The sequence below is a fragment of the Equus caballus genome, chromosome 26 (genome assembly GCF_041296265.1).
Source record: "Equus caballus isolate H_3958 breed thoroughbred chromosome 26, TB-T2T, whole genome shotgun sequence".
Classification (NCBI taxonomy): domain Eukaryota; kingdom Metazoa; phylum Chordata; class Mammalia; order Perissodactyla; family Equidae; genus Equus; species Equus caballus.
In genome coordinates this window covers 2124065-2139383 of record NC_091709.1, presented here as the reverse complement: position 1 = coordinate 2139383, position 15319 = coordinate 2124065, and positions in this window count along the sequence as shown.

The following is a 15319-nucleotide window of genomic DNA, read 5'->3' as shown; positions in this document are numbered from 1 at the left end:
TGGCAGGTGGTTCCAGCAAGCCTGGAAGGTGATTCCAAAGTGTTCACCAACTGGTTGTGGCGTAGCCGGCAGGTGATTTTTGCGTGATCGGCAGGTGGTTCTGGCGAGTCGAGCAGGTGGTTCCGGCGTGCTCGGCTGGTGCTTCCGGGGTCATTGGCACGGGGTTCTGGCATGTCTGAGAGGTGGTTCCTGCATGCCCGGCAAGTGATTCCGGAGTGTTCGCCAAGTGGTTCTGGCATAGTCGGCAGGTGATTTTGGCATGTCCGGCAGGTGGTTCAGGCGAGTTGAGCAGGTGGTTCCAACGTGCTTGGCAGGTGCTTCCGGCGTCTCCGGCACGTGTTTCTGGCACATCTGACAGGTGGTTCCGGCATGCCCGAAAGGTGATTCCGGTCTGTCCGGTAGGTGGTTCCAGCCTGCACGGCATGTGGTTCTGGTACGTCTCAGAGGTGGTTGCGCATGCCCAACAGGTGATTCCGGACTGTCCGCCACATGGTTCTGGCACGTCTGAGAGGTGGTTCCGGCATGCGCGGCAGGTCATCCCAGAGAGTCCTCCAAGTGGTTCTGGCATAACACGCAGGTGATTTTGGCGTGTCTGGCAGGTTGTTCCGTTGTGCTTGGCAGGTGGTTCAGGCTTGGCCGGCAGGTGGTTCCAGTCTGTCCAGGACGTGTTTCGAGCTTCTCCGGCAGGTGGTTCTGGTACGCCTGAGAGGTGGTTCCGCCATGGCTGGCAGGGGATTCCGGACCGTCCCCCAGGTGGTTCTGGCATAGCCAGCAGTTGATATTGGCCTGTCCGGCAGGTGGTTCCAGCCAGTCGAACAGGTGGCTCCGGCGTGCTCGGCAGGTGGTTCCGGTCTGTCTGGTAGGTGATTCCGGCGTGTCCGGCACGTGCTTCCGGCACGTCTGAGAGGTGGTTCCGGCATGCGCGACAGGTGATTTCGGAGTGTCCGCCAGGTGGTTCTGGCGTAGCCGGCAGGTGATTTTGGCGTGTCCGGCAGGTGTTTCTGGCGAGTCGAGCAGGTGGCTCCGGCATGCTCGGCAGGTGCTTCCGGCATCTCCGGCACGTGGTTCGGGTGTGTCTGAGAGCTGGTTCCGGCATGTCCGGCAGATGATTCCGGAGTGTCCGCCAAGTGGTTCTGGCATACCCGGCTGGTGATTTGGGCATGTCAGGTAGGTGGTTCCGGCGAGTCGAGCAGGTGGCTCCGGCGTGCTCGGCAGGTTGTTCAGACGGGTCTGGCAGGTGTTTTCCGTCTGTTCGGGGTGTGGTTCCAGCATCTCATGCACATGGTTCTGGCACGTTTGAGATGTGCTTCCGGCCAGCCCGACAGGTGTTTCCACAGTGTCCGCCAAGTGGTACTGGCGTAGTTGGCAGGTGATTTTGGCATGACCGGCAGGTGGTTCCAGCAAGCCCGGCAGGTGATTCCGAAGTGTTCGCCAACTGGTTGTGGCGTAGCCGGCAGGTGATTTTTGCGTGTCCGGCAGGTGGTTCTGGCGAGAAGAGCAGGTGGTTCCGGCGTGCTCGGCAGGTGCTTCCGGGGTCATTGGCACGTGGTTCTGGCATATCTGAGAGGTGGTTCCGGCATGCCCGGCAGGTGATTCCGGAGTGTTCGCCAAGTGTTTCCGGCGTAGCCGGCAGGTGATTTTGCATGTCCAGCGGTCGTTCCGGCGGGTCGAGCTGGTGGTTCCGGCGTGTCCGGCAGGTGGTTCCGGTCTGTCCGGCAGGTGGTTGTGTGGTGTCCGGCACGAGGTTCAGTCTGAGAGGCTGTGCCGGCATGCCCCTCACGTGATTCCGGCTTGTCCCCGAAGTGGTGCTGGTGTAGCGGGCAGGTGATTTTGACGTGTCCGGCAGGTGGTTCAGGCGAGTTGAGCAGGTGGTTGCGACGTGCTCGGCAGGTGCTTCCGGCGTCTCCGGCACGTGTTTCTGGCACATCTGACTGGTGGTTCCGGCATGCCCAAAAGTTGATTCCGGTCTGTCCGGTAGGTGGTTCTGGCGTGCACGGCACGTGGTTCTGGTACGTCTCAGAGGTGGTTGCGTATGCCCAACAGGTGATTCCGGACTGTCCGCCACGTGCTTCTGGCACGTCTGAGAGGTGGTTCCAACATGCCCGGCAGGTCATTTCGGAGAGTCATCCAAGTGGTTCTGGCGTAGCCCGCAGGTGATTTTGGCGTTTCCGGCAGGTGGTTCCGCCGTGCTCGGCCGGTGGTTCAGGCAAGGCCGTCACGTGGTTCCAGTCTGTCCAGGACGTGTTTCCAGCTTCTCCGGCAGGTGGTTCTGGTACGTCTGAGAGGTGGTTCCGCCATGGCTGGCAGGGGATTCCGGACCGTCCCCCAGGTGGTTCTGGCATAGCCAGCAGTTGATATTGGCCTGTCCGGCAGGTGGTTCCAGCGAGTCGAACAGGTGGCTCCGGCGTGCTCGGCAGGTGGTTCCGGTCTGTCCGGTAGGTGATTCCGGCGTGTCCGGCACGTGCTTCCGGCACGTCGGAGAGGTGGTTCCGGCATGCGCGACAGGTGATTTCGGAGTGTCCGCCAGGTGGTTCTGGCGTAGCCGGCAGGTGATTTTGGCGTGTCCGGCAGGTGTTTCTGGCGAGTCGAGCAGGTGGCTCCGGCATGCTCGGCAGGTGCTTCCGGCGTCTCCGGCACGTGGTTCTGGTGTGTCTGAGAGCTGGTTCCGGCATGTCCGGCAGATGATTCCGGAGTGTCCGCCAAGTGGTTCTGGCATACCCGGCTGGTGATTTGGGCATGTCAGGTAGGTGGTTCCGGCGAGTCGAGCAGGTGGCTCCGGCGTGCTCGGCAGGTTGTTCAGACGGGTCTGGCAGGTGTTTTCCGTCTGTTCGGGGTGTGGTTCCAGCATGTCATGCACATGGGTCTGGCACGTCTGAGATGTGGTTCCGGCCGGCCCGACAGGTGTTTCCACAGTGTCCGCCAAGTGGTACTGGCGTAGTTGGCAGGTGATTTTGGCATGACCGGCAGGTGGTTCCAGCAAGCCCGGCAGGTGATTCCGAAGTGTTCCCCAACTGGTTTTGGCGTAGCCGGCAGGTGATTTTTGCGTGTCCGGCAGGTGGTTCTGGCGAGTCGAGCAGGTGGTTCCGGCGTGCTCGGCAGGTGCTTCCGGGGTCATTGGCACGTGGTTCTGGCATATCTGAGAGGTGGTTCCGGCATGCCCGGCAGGTGATTCCGGAGTGTTCGCCAAGTGTTTCCGGCGTAGCCGGCAGGTGATTTTGCATGTCCAGCGGTCGTTCCGGCGGGTCGAGCCGGTGGTTCCGGCGTGTCCGGCAGGTGGTTCCGGTCTGTCCGGCAGGTGGTTCTGTGGTGTCCGGCACGAGGTTCAGTCTGAGAGGCTGTGCCGGCATGCCCCTCACGTGATTCCGGCTTGTCCCCGAAGTGGTGCTGGTGTAGCGGGCAGGTGATTTTGGCGTGTCCGGCAGGTGGTTCAGGCGAGTTGAGCAGGTGGTTCCGGCGTGCTCGGCTGGTGCTTCCGGGGTCATTGGCACGGGGTTCTGGCATGTCTGAGAGGTGGTTCCTGCATGCCCGGCAAGTGATTCCGGAGTGTTCGCCAAGTGGTTCTGGCATAGTCGGCAGGTGATTTTGGCATGTCCGGCAGGTGGTTCAGGCGAGTTGAGCAGGTGGTTCCAACGTGCTTGGCAGGTGCTTCCGGCGTCTCCGGCACGTGTTTCTGGCACATCTGACAGGTGGTTGCGGCATGCCCGAAAGGTGATTCCGGTCTGTCCGGTAGGTGGTTCCAGCCTGCACGGCATGTGGTTCTGGTACGTCTCAGAGGTGGTTGCGCATGCCCAACAGGTGATTCCGGACTGTCCGCCACATGGTTCTGGCACGTCTGAGAGGTGGTTCCGGCATGCCCGGCAGGTCATCCCAGAGAGTCCTCCAAGTGGTTCTGGCATAACACGCAGGTGATTTTGGCGTGTCTGGCAGGTTGTTCCGTTGTGCTTGGCAGGTGGTTCAGGCTTGGCCGGCAGGTGGTTCCAGACTGTCCAGGACGTGTTTCCAGCTTCTCCGGCAGGTGGTTCTGGTACGTCTGAGAGGTGGTTCCGCCATGGCTGGCAGGGGATTCCGAACCGTCCCCCAGGTGGTTCTGGCATAGCCAGCAGTTGATATTGGCCTGTCCGGCAGGTGGTTCCAGCGAGTCGAACAGGTGGCTCCGGCGTGCTCGGCAGGTGGTTCCGGTCTGTCCGGTAGGTGATTCCGGCGTGTCTGGCACGTGCTTCCGGCACGTCGGAGAGGTGGTTCCGGCATGCGCGACAGGTGATTTCGGAGTGTCCGCCAGGTGGTTCTGGCGTAGCCGGCAGGTGATTTTGGCGTGTCCGGCAGGTGTTTCTGGCGAGTCGAGCAGGTGGCTCCGGCATGCTCGGCAGGTGCTTCCGGCATCTCCGGCACGTGGTTCGGGTGTGTCTGAGAGCTGGTTCCGGCATGTCCGGCAGATGATTCCGGAGTGTCCGCCAAGTGGTTCTGGCATACCCGGCTGGTGATTTGGGCATGTCAGGTAGGTGGTTCCGGCGAGTCGAGCAGGTGGCTCCGGCGTGCTCGGCAGGTTGTTCAGACGGGTCTGGCAGGTGTTTTCCGTCTGTTCGGGGTGTGGTTCCAGCATCTCATGCACATGGTTCTGGCACGTGTGAGATGTGGTTCCGGCCGGCCCGACAGGTGTTTCCACAGTGTCCGCCAAGTGGTACTGGCGTAGTTGGCAGATGATTTTGGCATGACCGGCAGGTGGTTCCAGCAAGCCCGGCAGGTGATTCCGAAGTGTTCCCCAACTGGTTGTGGCGTAGCCGGCAGGTGATTTTTGCGTGTCCGGCAGGTAGTTCTCGCGAGTTGAGCAGGTGGTTCCGGAATGCTCGGCAGGTGCTTCCGGGGTCATTGGCACGTGGTTCTGGCATATCTGAGAGGTGGTTCCGGCATGCCCGGCAGGTGATTCCGGAGTGTTCGCCAAGTGTTTCCGGCGTAGCCGGCAGGTGATTTGGCATGTCCAGCGGTCGTTCCGGCGGGTCGAGCCGGTGGTTCCGGCGTGTCCGGCAGGTGGTTCTGGTCTGTCCGGCAGGTGGTTCTGTGGTGTCCGGCACGAGGTTCAGTCTGAGAGGCTGTGCCGGCATGCCCCTCACGTGATTCCGGCTTGTCCCCGAAGTGGTGCTGGTGTAGCGGGATGGTGATTTTGGCGTGTCCGGCAGGTGGTTCAGGCGAGTTGAGCAGGTGGTTGCGACGTGCTCGGCAGGTGCTTCCGGCGTCTCCGGCACGTGTTTCTGGCACATCTGACTGGTGGTTGCGGCATGCCCAAATGTTGATTCCGGTCTGTCCGGTAGGTGGTTCCGGCGTGCACGGCACGTGGTTCTGGTACGTCTCAGAGGTGGTTGCGTATGCCCAACAGGTGATTCCTGACTGTCCGCCACGTGCTTCTGGCACGTCTGAGAGGTGGTTCCGACATGCCCGGCAGGTCATTTCGGAGAGTCGTCCAAGTGGTTCTGGCGTAGCCCACAGGTGATTTTGGCGTGTCCGGCAGGTGGTTCCGCCGTGCTCTGCAGGTGGTTCAGGCATGGCCGTCACGTGGTTCCAGTCTGTCCAGGACGTGTTTCCAGCTTCTCCGGCAGGTGGTTCTGGTACGTCTGAGAGGTGGTTCCGCCATGGCTGGCAGGTGATCCCGGACTGTCCCCCAGGTGGTTCTGGCATAGCCAGCAGTTGATATTGGCCTGTCCGGCAGATGGTTCCATTGCTGGGAGCCGTGGCTACATCATTTGATCGGCTGTTTGACAGGGTCCAGCCGATTAACGCCGAGGGGTGCAGGGCCGCCCCTTGGTGAAGAATAACCGGCCAGCCCCTCACACAGTTCTGAAACCTGTGCTGCTTCTAATTGCCCTTCATTCCTTTTCCTTTCTTAACCTCCAGTTTTCACTCCTTTGGGTGGCTGCTTGGGAGGCACTACCTCCTGGGAAAATTAGATATAGTAAGAGAATGTGACCACCTGCAGGTAACTTTCAAGATATTTTTCAGTTAATTAATGGAGGAGCACACAGTCCCATTTGAGACAATCAGAAAGGAATCCTGCCCAGATAAGATGTCGAATTAGGTTTATGGCCTCTGTCTGCTTAATGTTTCCTTCTCCCTCCAGTTCTTTGTCTAAATATACATATGCATCGTCCTTCTAAGTTTGTTGGTTAATTGGTTGATCAAGAAGTATCTATATATTATTCTTGACCTTCTGCTTTCTGTTAAAATGTTATAGAGGTTTTCTCCTAAAAGCAATAAATAATAAATAATTGGTGAGTAGAAGGGCCGAGGGGTGCAAGAATGCCCCTCGGTGAAGAATGGCCGGCCAACACCCCCGATATTTTCTGAATTATATGCATGCTTTCTATCAAGGTTATGTGTATACTTATTTCTCTTTTTTATTCTTGAAGATATATAGTTTAGTTTAGCTTTTCAGCCCTTTACTTTACTAACAATATGATACATTCTCCGGCAGTGTACTTAAGGGACCGTTAGCTCTACAATCTAAAAGACAAAGGAATGCTTCCAGCCCCTAAAGGGCACGAAAAAGTAAAGATGTTTAACTGCCCGCTGAGAATGCAGATAGCCCTGGGGACAAGACACCCTGGAGTCGCCTTTTGTTCCCATTAACCATCTACACTAATGGCGTAAATGATTGAGGGAGGCAGGGATGGCTCCACCAGGATGTAACCAGACGGGCTGCTGTCCTGTCCGGAGGCCTGGACGTTCTCTCTTTGATTTAACTTTACCATGAATTACAACAGACGCCTAGGTACCTATCTCCTTTAGCTTAGAGACAACAAACACTAGTTAATTGCAGAGAAGACGATCATTAACCTTATGCTCTATAGAATGGAATGCTAATAAATATTCTTGTGCTCGTTTCTTACTTCCTTATCTCTCTGAGAATATTTGTAAAACTATTTCTGTACTAATCCTGAAAAATATATAAACGACACTTGTGCACAGTAAAGTCGGACTTGCTAACACCAACCCAAGTCTCACATCCCATTTATTTTCCCCTTCCCTCATCGCGCCGACGCCGTCCATCCCTCAGGAACCTGGACTCCGCCGGGGCGGGACCCCGGCATTCCAGCGAGTCGAACAGGTGGCTCCGGCGTTCTTGGCAGGTGGTTCCGGTCTGTCCGGTAGGTGTTTCCGGCGTGTCTGGCACGTGCTTCCGGCACGTCTGAGAGGTGGTTCCGGCATGCGCGGCAGGTGATTCCGTAGTGTCCGCCAGGTGGTTCTGGCATACCCGGCAGGTGATTTTGGCGTGTCCGGCAGGTGTTTCTGGCGAGTCGAGCAGGTGGCTCCGGCATGCTCGGCAGGTGCTTCCGGCGTCTCCGGCATTTGGTTCTGGTGTGTCTGAGAGCTGGTTCCGGCATGTCCGGCAGATGATTCCGGAGTGTCCGCCAAGTGGTTCTGGCATACCCAGCAGGTGATTTTGGCGTGTCAGGGAGGTGGTTCCGGCGTGCTCAGCAGGTGGTTCAGGCGGTTCTGGCAGGTGGTATCCGTCTGTTCGGGGTGTGGTTCCAGCATCTCATGAACACGTTTCTGGCACGTTTGAGATGTGGTTCCAGCCGGCCCGACAGGTGTTTCCGCAGTGTCCGCCAAGCGGTTCTGGCGTAGTTGGCAGGTGATTTTGGCATGACCGGCAGGTGGTTCCAGCAAGCCTGGCAGGTGATTCCAAAGTGTTCACCAACTGGTTGTGGCGTAGCCGGCAGGTGATTTTTGCGTGATCGGCAGGTGGTTCTGGCGAGTCGAGCAGGTGGTTCCGGCGTGCTCGGCTGGTGCTTCCGGGGTCATTGGCACGGGTTTCTGGCATGTCTGAGAGGTGGTTCCTGCATGCCCGGCAAGTGATTCCGGAGTGTTCGCCAAGTGGTTCTGGCATAGCCGGCAGGTGATTTTGCATGTCCTGCGGTCGTTCCGGCGGGTCGAGCCGGTGGTTCCGGCGTGTCCGGCAGGTGTTTCCGGTCTGTCCGGCAGGTGGTTCTGTGGTGTCCGGCACGAGGTTCAGTCTGAGAGGCTGTGCCGGCATGCCCCTCACGTGATTCCGGCTTGTCCCCGAAGTGGTGCTGGTGTAGCGGGCAGGTGATTTTGGCGTGTCCGGCAGGTGGTTCAGGCGAGTTGAGCAGGTGGTTCCAACGTGCTTGGCAGGTGCTTCCGGCGTCTCCGGCACGTGTTTCTGGCACATCTGACTGGTGGTTCCGGCATGCCCGGCATGTCATCCCAGAGAGTCCTCCAAGTGGTTCTGGCATAACACGCAGGTGATTTTGGCGTGTCTGGCAGGTTGTTCCGTTGTGCTTGGCAGGTGGTTCAGGCTTGGCCGGCAGGTGGTTCCAGACTGTCCAGGACGTGTTTCCAGCTTCTCCGGCAGGTGGTTCTGGTACGTGTGAGAGGTGGTTCCGCCATGGCTGGCAGGTGATCCCGGACTGTCCCCCAGGTGGTTCTGGCATAGCCAGCAGTTAATATTGGCCTGTCCGGCCGGTGGTTCCAGACAGTCGAACAGGTGGCTCCGGCGTGCTCGGCAGGTGGTTCCGTTCTGTCCGCTAGGTGATTCCGGCGTGTCCGGCACGTGCTTCCGGCACGTCTGAGAGGTGGTTCCGGCATGCGCGACAGGTGATTTCGGAGTGTCCGCCAGGTGGTTCTGGCGTACCCGGCAGGTGATTTTGGCGTGTCCGGCAGGTGTTTCTGGCGAGTCGAGCAGGTGGCTCCGGCATGCTCTGCAGGTGCTTCCGGCGTCTCCGGCACGTGGTTCTGGTGTGTCTGAGAGCTGGTTCCGGCATGTCCGGCAGATGATTCCGGAGTGTCCGCCAAGTGGTTCTGGCATACCCGGCTGGTGATTTGGGCATGTCAGGTAGGTGGTTCTGGCGAGTCGAGCAGGTGTCTCCGGCGTGCTCGGCAGGTTGTTCAGACGGGTCTGGCAGGTGTTTTCCGTCTGTTCGGGGTGTGGTTCCAGCATCTCATGCACATGGTTCTGGCACGTGTGAGATGTGGTTCCGGCCGGCCCGACAGGTGTTTCCACAGTGTCCGCCCAGTGGTACTGGCGTAGTTGGCAGGTGATTTTGGCATGACCGGCAGGTGGTTCCAGCAAGCCCGGCAGGTGATTCCGAAGTGTTCCCCAACTGGTTGTGGCGTAGCCGGCAGGTGATTTTTGCATGTCCGGCAGGTGGTTCTGGCGAGTCGAGCAGGTGGTTCCGGCGTGCTCGGCAGGTGCTTCCGGGGTCATTGGCACGTGGTTCTGGCATATCTGAGAGGTGGTTCCGGCATGCCCGGCAGGTGATTCCGGAGTGTTCGCCAAGTGTTTCTGGCGTAGCCGGCAGGTGATTTTGCATGTCCAGCGGTCGTTCCGGCGGGTCGAGCCGGTGGTTCCGGCGTGTCCGGCAGGTGGTTCCGGTCTGTCCGGCAGGTGGTTCTGTGGTGTCCGGCACGAGGTTCAGTCTGAGAGGCTGTGCCGGCATGCCCCTCACGTGATTCCGGCTTGTCCCCGAAGTGGTGCTGGTGTAGCGGGCAGGTGATTTTGGCGTGTCCGGCAGGTGGTTCAGGCGAGTTGAGCAGGTGGTTCCGGCGTGCTCGGCTGGTGCTTCCGGGGTCATTGGCATGGGGTTCTGGCATGTCTGAGAGGTGGTTCCTGCATGCCCGGCAAGTGATTCCGGAGTGTTCGCCAAGTGGTTCTCGCATAGTCGGCAGGTGATTTTGGCATGTCCGGCAGGTGGTTCAGGCGATTTGAGCAGGTGGTTCCAACGTGCTTGGCCGGTGCTTCCGGCGTCTCCGGCACGTGTTTCTGTCACATCTGACAGGTGGTTCCGGCATGCCCGAAAGGTGATTCCGGTCTGTCCGGTAGGTGGTTCCAGCCTGCACGGCATGTGGTGCTGGTACGTCTCAGAGGTGGTTGCGCATGCCCAACAGGTGATTCCGGACTGTCCGCCACATGGTTCTGGCACGTCTGAGAGGTGGTTCCGGCATGCCCGGCAGGTCATCCCAGAGAGTCCTCCAAGTGGTTCTGGCATAACACGCAGGTGATTTTGGCGTGTCTGGCTGGTTGTTCCGTTGTGCTTGGCAGGTGGTTCAGGCTTGGCCGGCAGGTGGTTCCAGACTGTCCAGGACGTGTTTCCAGCTTCTCCGGCAGGTGGTTCTGGTAGGTGTGAGAGGTGGTTCCGCCATGGCTGGCAGGTGATCCCGGACTGTCCCCCAGGTGGTTCTGGCATAGCCAGCAGTTAATATTGGCCTGTCCGGCCGGTGGTTCCAGACAGTCGAACAGGTGGCTCCGGCGTGCTCGGCAGGTGGTTCCGGTCTGTCCGGTAGGTGATTCCGGCGTGTCCGGCACGTGCTTCCGGCACGTCTGGAGGTGGTTCCGGCATGCGCGACCGGTGATTTCGGAGTGTCCGCCAGGTGGTTCTGGCGTACCCGGCAGGTGATTTTGGCGTGTCCAGCAGGTGTTTCTGGCGAGTCGAGCAGGTGGCTCCGGCATGCTCGGCAGGTGCTTCCGGCGTCTCCGGCACGTGGTTCTGGTGTGCCTGAGAGCTGGTTCCGGCATGTCCGGCAGATGATTCCGGAGTGTCCGCCAAGAGGTTCTGGCATACCCGGCTGGTGATTTTGGCATGTCAGGTAGGTGGTTCCGGTGAGTCGAGCAGGTGGCTCCGGCGTGCTCGGCAGGTTGTTCAGACGGGTCTGGCAGGTGTTTTCCGTCTGTTCGGGGTGTGGTTCCAGCATCTCATGCACATGGTTCTGGCACGTGTGAGATGTGGTTCCGGCCGGCCCGACAGGTGTTTCCACAGTGTCCGCCAAGTGGTACTGGCGTAGTTGGCAGGTGATTTTGGCATGACCGGCAGGTGGTTCCAGCAAGCCCGGCAGGTGATTCCGAAGTGTTCCCCAACTGGTTGTGGCGTAGCCGGCAGGTGATTTTTGCGTGTCCGGCAGGTGGTTGTGGCGAGTCGAGCATGTGGTTCCGGCGTGCTCGGCAGGTGCTTCCGGGGTCATCGGCACGTGGTTCTGGCTTATCTGAGAGGTGGTTCCGGCATGCCCGGCAGGTGATTCCGGAGTGTTCGCCAAGTGTTTCCGGCGTAGCCGGCAGGTGATTTTGCATGTCCAGCGGTCATTCCGGCGGGTCGAGCCGGTGGTTCCGGCGTGTCCGGCAGGTGGTTCCGGTCTGTCCGGCAGGTGGTTCTGTGGTGTCCGGCACGAGGTTCAGTCTGAGAGGCTGTGCCGGCATGCCCCTCACGTGATTCCGGCTTGTCCCCGAAGTGGTGCTGGTGTAGCGGGCAGGTGATTTTGGCGTGTCCGGCAGGTGGTTCAGGCGAGTTGAGCAGGTGGTTGCGACGTGCTCGGCAGGTGCTTCCGGCGTCTCCGGCACGTGTTTCTGGCACATCTGACTGGTGGTTCCGGCATGCCCAAAAGTTGATTCCGGTCTGTCCGGTAGGTGGTTCCGGCGTGCACGGCACGTGGTTCTGGTACGTCTCAGAGGTGGTTGCGTATGCCCAACAGGTGATTCCGGACTGTCCGCCACGTGCTTCTGGCACGTCTGAGAGGTGGTTCCAACATGCCCGGCAGGTCATTTCGGAGAGTCGTCCAAGTGGTTCTGGCGTAGCCCGCAGGTGATTTTGGCGTGTCCGGCAGGTGGTTCAGGCGAGTTGAGCAGGTGTTTCCGGCGTGCTCGGCTGGTGCTTCCGGGGTCATTGGCACGGGGTTCTGGCATGTCTGAGAGGTGGTTCCTGCATGCCCGGCAAGTGATTCCGGAGTGTTCGCCAAGTGGTTCTGGCATAGTCGGCAGGTGATTTTGGCATGTCCGGCAGGTGGTTCAGGGGAGTTGAGCAGGTGGTTCCAACGTGCTTGGCATGTGCTTCCGGCGTCTCCGGCACGTGTTTCTGTCACATCTGACAGGTGGTTCCGGCATGCCCGAAAGGTGATTCCGGTATGTCCGGTAGGTGGTTCCAGCCTGCACGGCATGTGGTTCTGGTACGTCTCAGAGGTGGTTGCGCATGCCCAACAGGTGATCCCGGACTGTCCCCCAGGTGGTTCTGGCATAGCCAGCAGTTAATATTGGCCTGTCCGGCAGGTGGTTCCAGCCAGTCGAACAGGTGGCTCCGGCGTGCTCGGCAGGAGGTTCCGGTCTGTCCGCTAGGTGATTCCGGCGTGTCCGGCAGGTGCTTCCGGCACGTCTCAGAGGTGGTTCCGGCATGCGCGACAGGTGATTTCGGAGTGTCCGCCAGGTGGTTCTGGCGTACCCGGTAGGTGATTTTGGCATGTCCGGCAGGTGTTTCTGGCGAGTCGAGCAGGTGGCTCCGGCATGCTCGGCAGGTGCTTCCGGCGTCTCCGGCACGTGCTTCTGGTGTGTCTGAGAGCTGGTTCCGGCATGTCCGGCAGATGATTCCGGAGTGTCCGCCAAGAGGTTCTGGCATACCCGGCTGGTGATTTGGGCATCTCAGGTAGGTGGTTCCAGCGAGTCGAGCAGGTGGCTCCGGCGTGCTCGGCAGGTTGTTCAGACGGGTCTGGCAGGTGTTTTCCGTCTGTTCGGGGTGAGGTTCCAGCATCTCATGCACATGGTTCTGGCACGTCTGAGATGTGGTTCCGGCCGGCCCGACAGGTGTTTCCACAGTGTCCGCCAAGTGGTACTGGCGTATTTGGCAGGTGATTTTGGCATGACCGGCAGGTGGTTCCAGCAAGCCCGGCAGGTGATTCCGAAGTGCTCCCCAACTGGTTGTGGCGTAGCCGGCAGGTGATTTTTGCGTGTCCGGCAGGTGGTTCTGGCGAGTCGAGCAGGTGGTTCCGGCGTGCTCGGCAGGTGCTTCCGGGGTCATTGGCACCTGGTTCTGGCTTATCTGAGAGGTGGTTCCGGCATGCCCGGCAGGGGATTCCGGAGTGTTCGCCAAGTGTTTCCGGCGTAGCCGGCAGGTGATTTTGCATGTCCAGTGGTCGTTCCGGCGGGTCGAGCCAGTGGTTCCGGCGTGTCCGGCATGTGGTTCCGGTCTGTCCGGCAGGTGGTTCTGTGGTGTCCGGCACGAGGTTCACTCTGAGAGGCTGTGCCGGCATGCCCCTCACGTGATTCCGGCTTGTCCCCGAAGTGGTGCTGGTGTAGCGGGCAGGTGATTTTGGCGTGTCCGGCAGGTGGTTCAGGCGAGTTGAGCAGGTGGTTGCGACGTGCTCGGCAGGTGCTTCCGGCGTCTCCGGCACGTGTTTCTGGCACATTTGACTGGTGGTTCCGGCATTCCCAAAAGTTGATTCCGGTCTGTCCGGTAGGTGGTTCCGGCGTGCACGGCACGTGGTTCAGGTACGTCTCAGAGTTGGTTGCGTATGCCCCACAGGTGATTCCGGACTGTCCGCCACGTGCTTCTGGCACGTCTGAGAGGTGGTTCCAACATGCCCGGCAGGTCATTTCGGAGAGTCGTCCAAGTGGTTCTGGCGTAGCCCGCTGGTGATTTTGGCGTGTCCGGCAGGTGGTTCCGCCATGCTCGGCAGGTGGTTCAGGCATGGCCGTCACGTGGTTCCAGTCTGTCCAGGACGTGCTTCCAGCCTCTCCGGCAGGTGGTTCTGGTACGTCTGAGAGGTGGTTCCGCCATGGCTGGCAGGTGATCCCGGACTGTCCCCCAGGTGGTTCTGGCATAGCCAGCAGTTAATATTGGCCTGTCCGGCAGGTGGTTCCAGCCAGTCGAACAGGTGGCTCCGGCGTGCTCGGCAGGTGGTTCCGGTCTGTCCGCTAGGTGATTCCGGCGTGTCCTGCACGTGCTTCCGGCACGTCTGAGAGGTGGTTCCGGCATGCGCGACAGGTGATTTCGGAGTGTCCGCCAGGTGGTTCTGGCGTACCCGGCAGGTGATTTTGGCGTGTCCGGCAGGTGTTTCTGGCGTGTGGAGCAGGTGGCTCCGGCATGCTCGGCAGGTGCTTCTGGCGTCTCCGGCACGTGGTTCTGGTGTGTCTGAGAGCTGGTTCCGGCATGTCCGGCAGATGATTCCGGAGTGTCCGCCAAGTGGTTCTGGCATACCCGGCTGGTGATTTGGGCATGTCAGGTAGGTGGTTCCGGCGAGTCGAGCAGGTGGCTCCGGCGTGCTCGGCAGGTTGTTCAGACGGGTCTGGCAGGTGTTTTCCGTCTGTTCGGGGTGTGGTTCCAGCATCTCATGCACATGGTTCTGGCACGTGTGAGATGTGGTTCCAGCCGGCCCGACAGGTGTTTCCACAGTGTCCGCCAAGTGGTACTGGCGTAGTTGGCAGGTGATTTTGGCATGACCGGCAGGTGGTTCCAGCAAGCCCGGCAGGTGATTCCGAAGTGTTCCCCAACTGGTTGTGGCGTAGCCGGCAGGTGATTTTTGCGTGTCCGGCAGGTGGTTCTGGCGAGTCGAGCAGGTGGTTCCGGCGTGCTCGGCAGGTGCTTCCGGGGTCATTGGCACGTGGTTCTGGCATATCTTGGAGGTGGTTCCGGCATGCCTGGCAGGTGATTCCGGAGTGTTCGCCAAGTGTTTCCGGCGTAGCCGGCAGGTGATTTTGCATGTCCAGCGGTCGTTCCGGCGGGTCGAGCCGGTGGTTCCGGCGTGTCCGGCAGGTGGTTCCGGTCTGTCCGGCAGGTGGTTCTGTGGTGTCCGGCACGAGGTTCAGTCTGAGAGGCTGTGCCGGCATGCCCCTCACGTGATTCCGGCTTGTCCCCGAAGTGGTGCTGGTGTAGCAGGCAGGTGATTTTGGCGTGTCCGGCAGGTGGTTCAGGCGAGTTGAGCAGGTGGTTCCGGTGTGCTCGGCTGGTGCTTCCGGGTCATTGGCACGGGGTTCTGGCATGTCTGAGAGGTGGTTCCTGCATGCCCGGCAAGTGATTCCGGAGTGTTCGCCAAGTGGTTCTGGCCTAGTCGGCAGGTGATTTTGGCATGTCCGGCAGGTGGTTCAGGCGAGTTGAGCAGGTGGTTCCAACGTGCTTGGCAGGTGCTTCCGGCGTCTCCGGCACGTGTTTCTGGCACATCTGACAGGTGGTTCCGGCATGCCCGAAAGGTGATTCCGGTCTGTCCGGTAGGTGGTTCCAGCCTGCACGGCATGTGGTTCTGGTACGTCTCAGAGGTGGTTGCGCATGCCCAACAGGTGATTCCGGACTGTCCGCCACATGGTTCTGGCACGTCTGAGAGGTGGTTCCGGCATGCCCGGCAGGTCATCCCAGAGAGTCCTCCAAGTGGTTCTGGCATAACACGCAGGTGATTTTGGCGTGTCTGGCAGGTTGTTCCGTTGTGCTTGGCAGGTGGTTCAGGCTTGGCCGGCAGGTGGTTCCAGACTGTCCAGGACGTGTTTCCAGCTTCTCCGGCAGGTGGTTCTGGTACGTGTGAGAGGTGGTTCCGCCACGGCTGGCAGGTGATCCCGGACTGT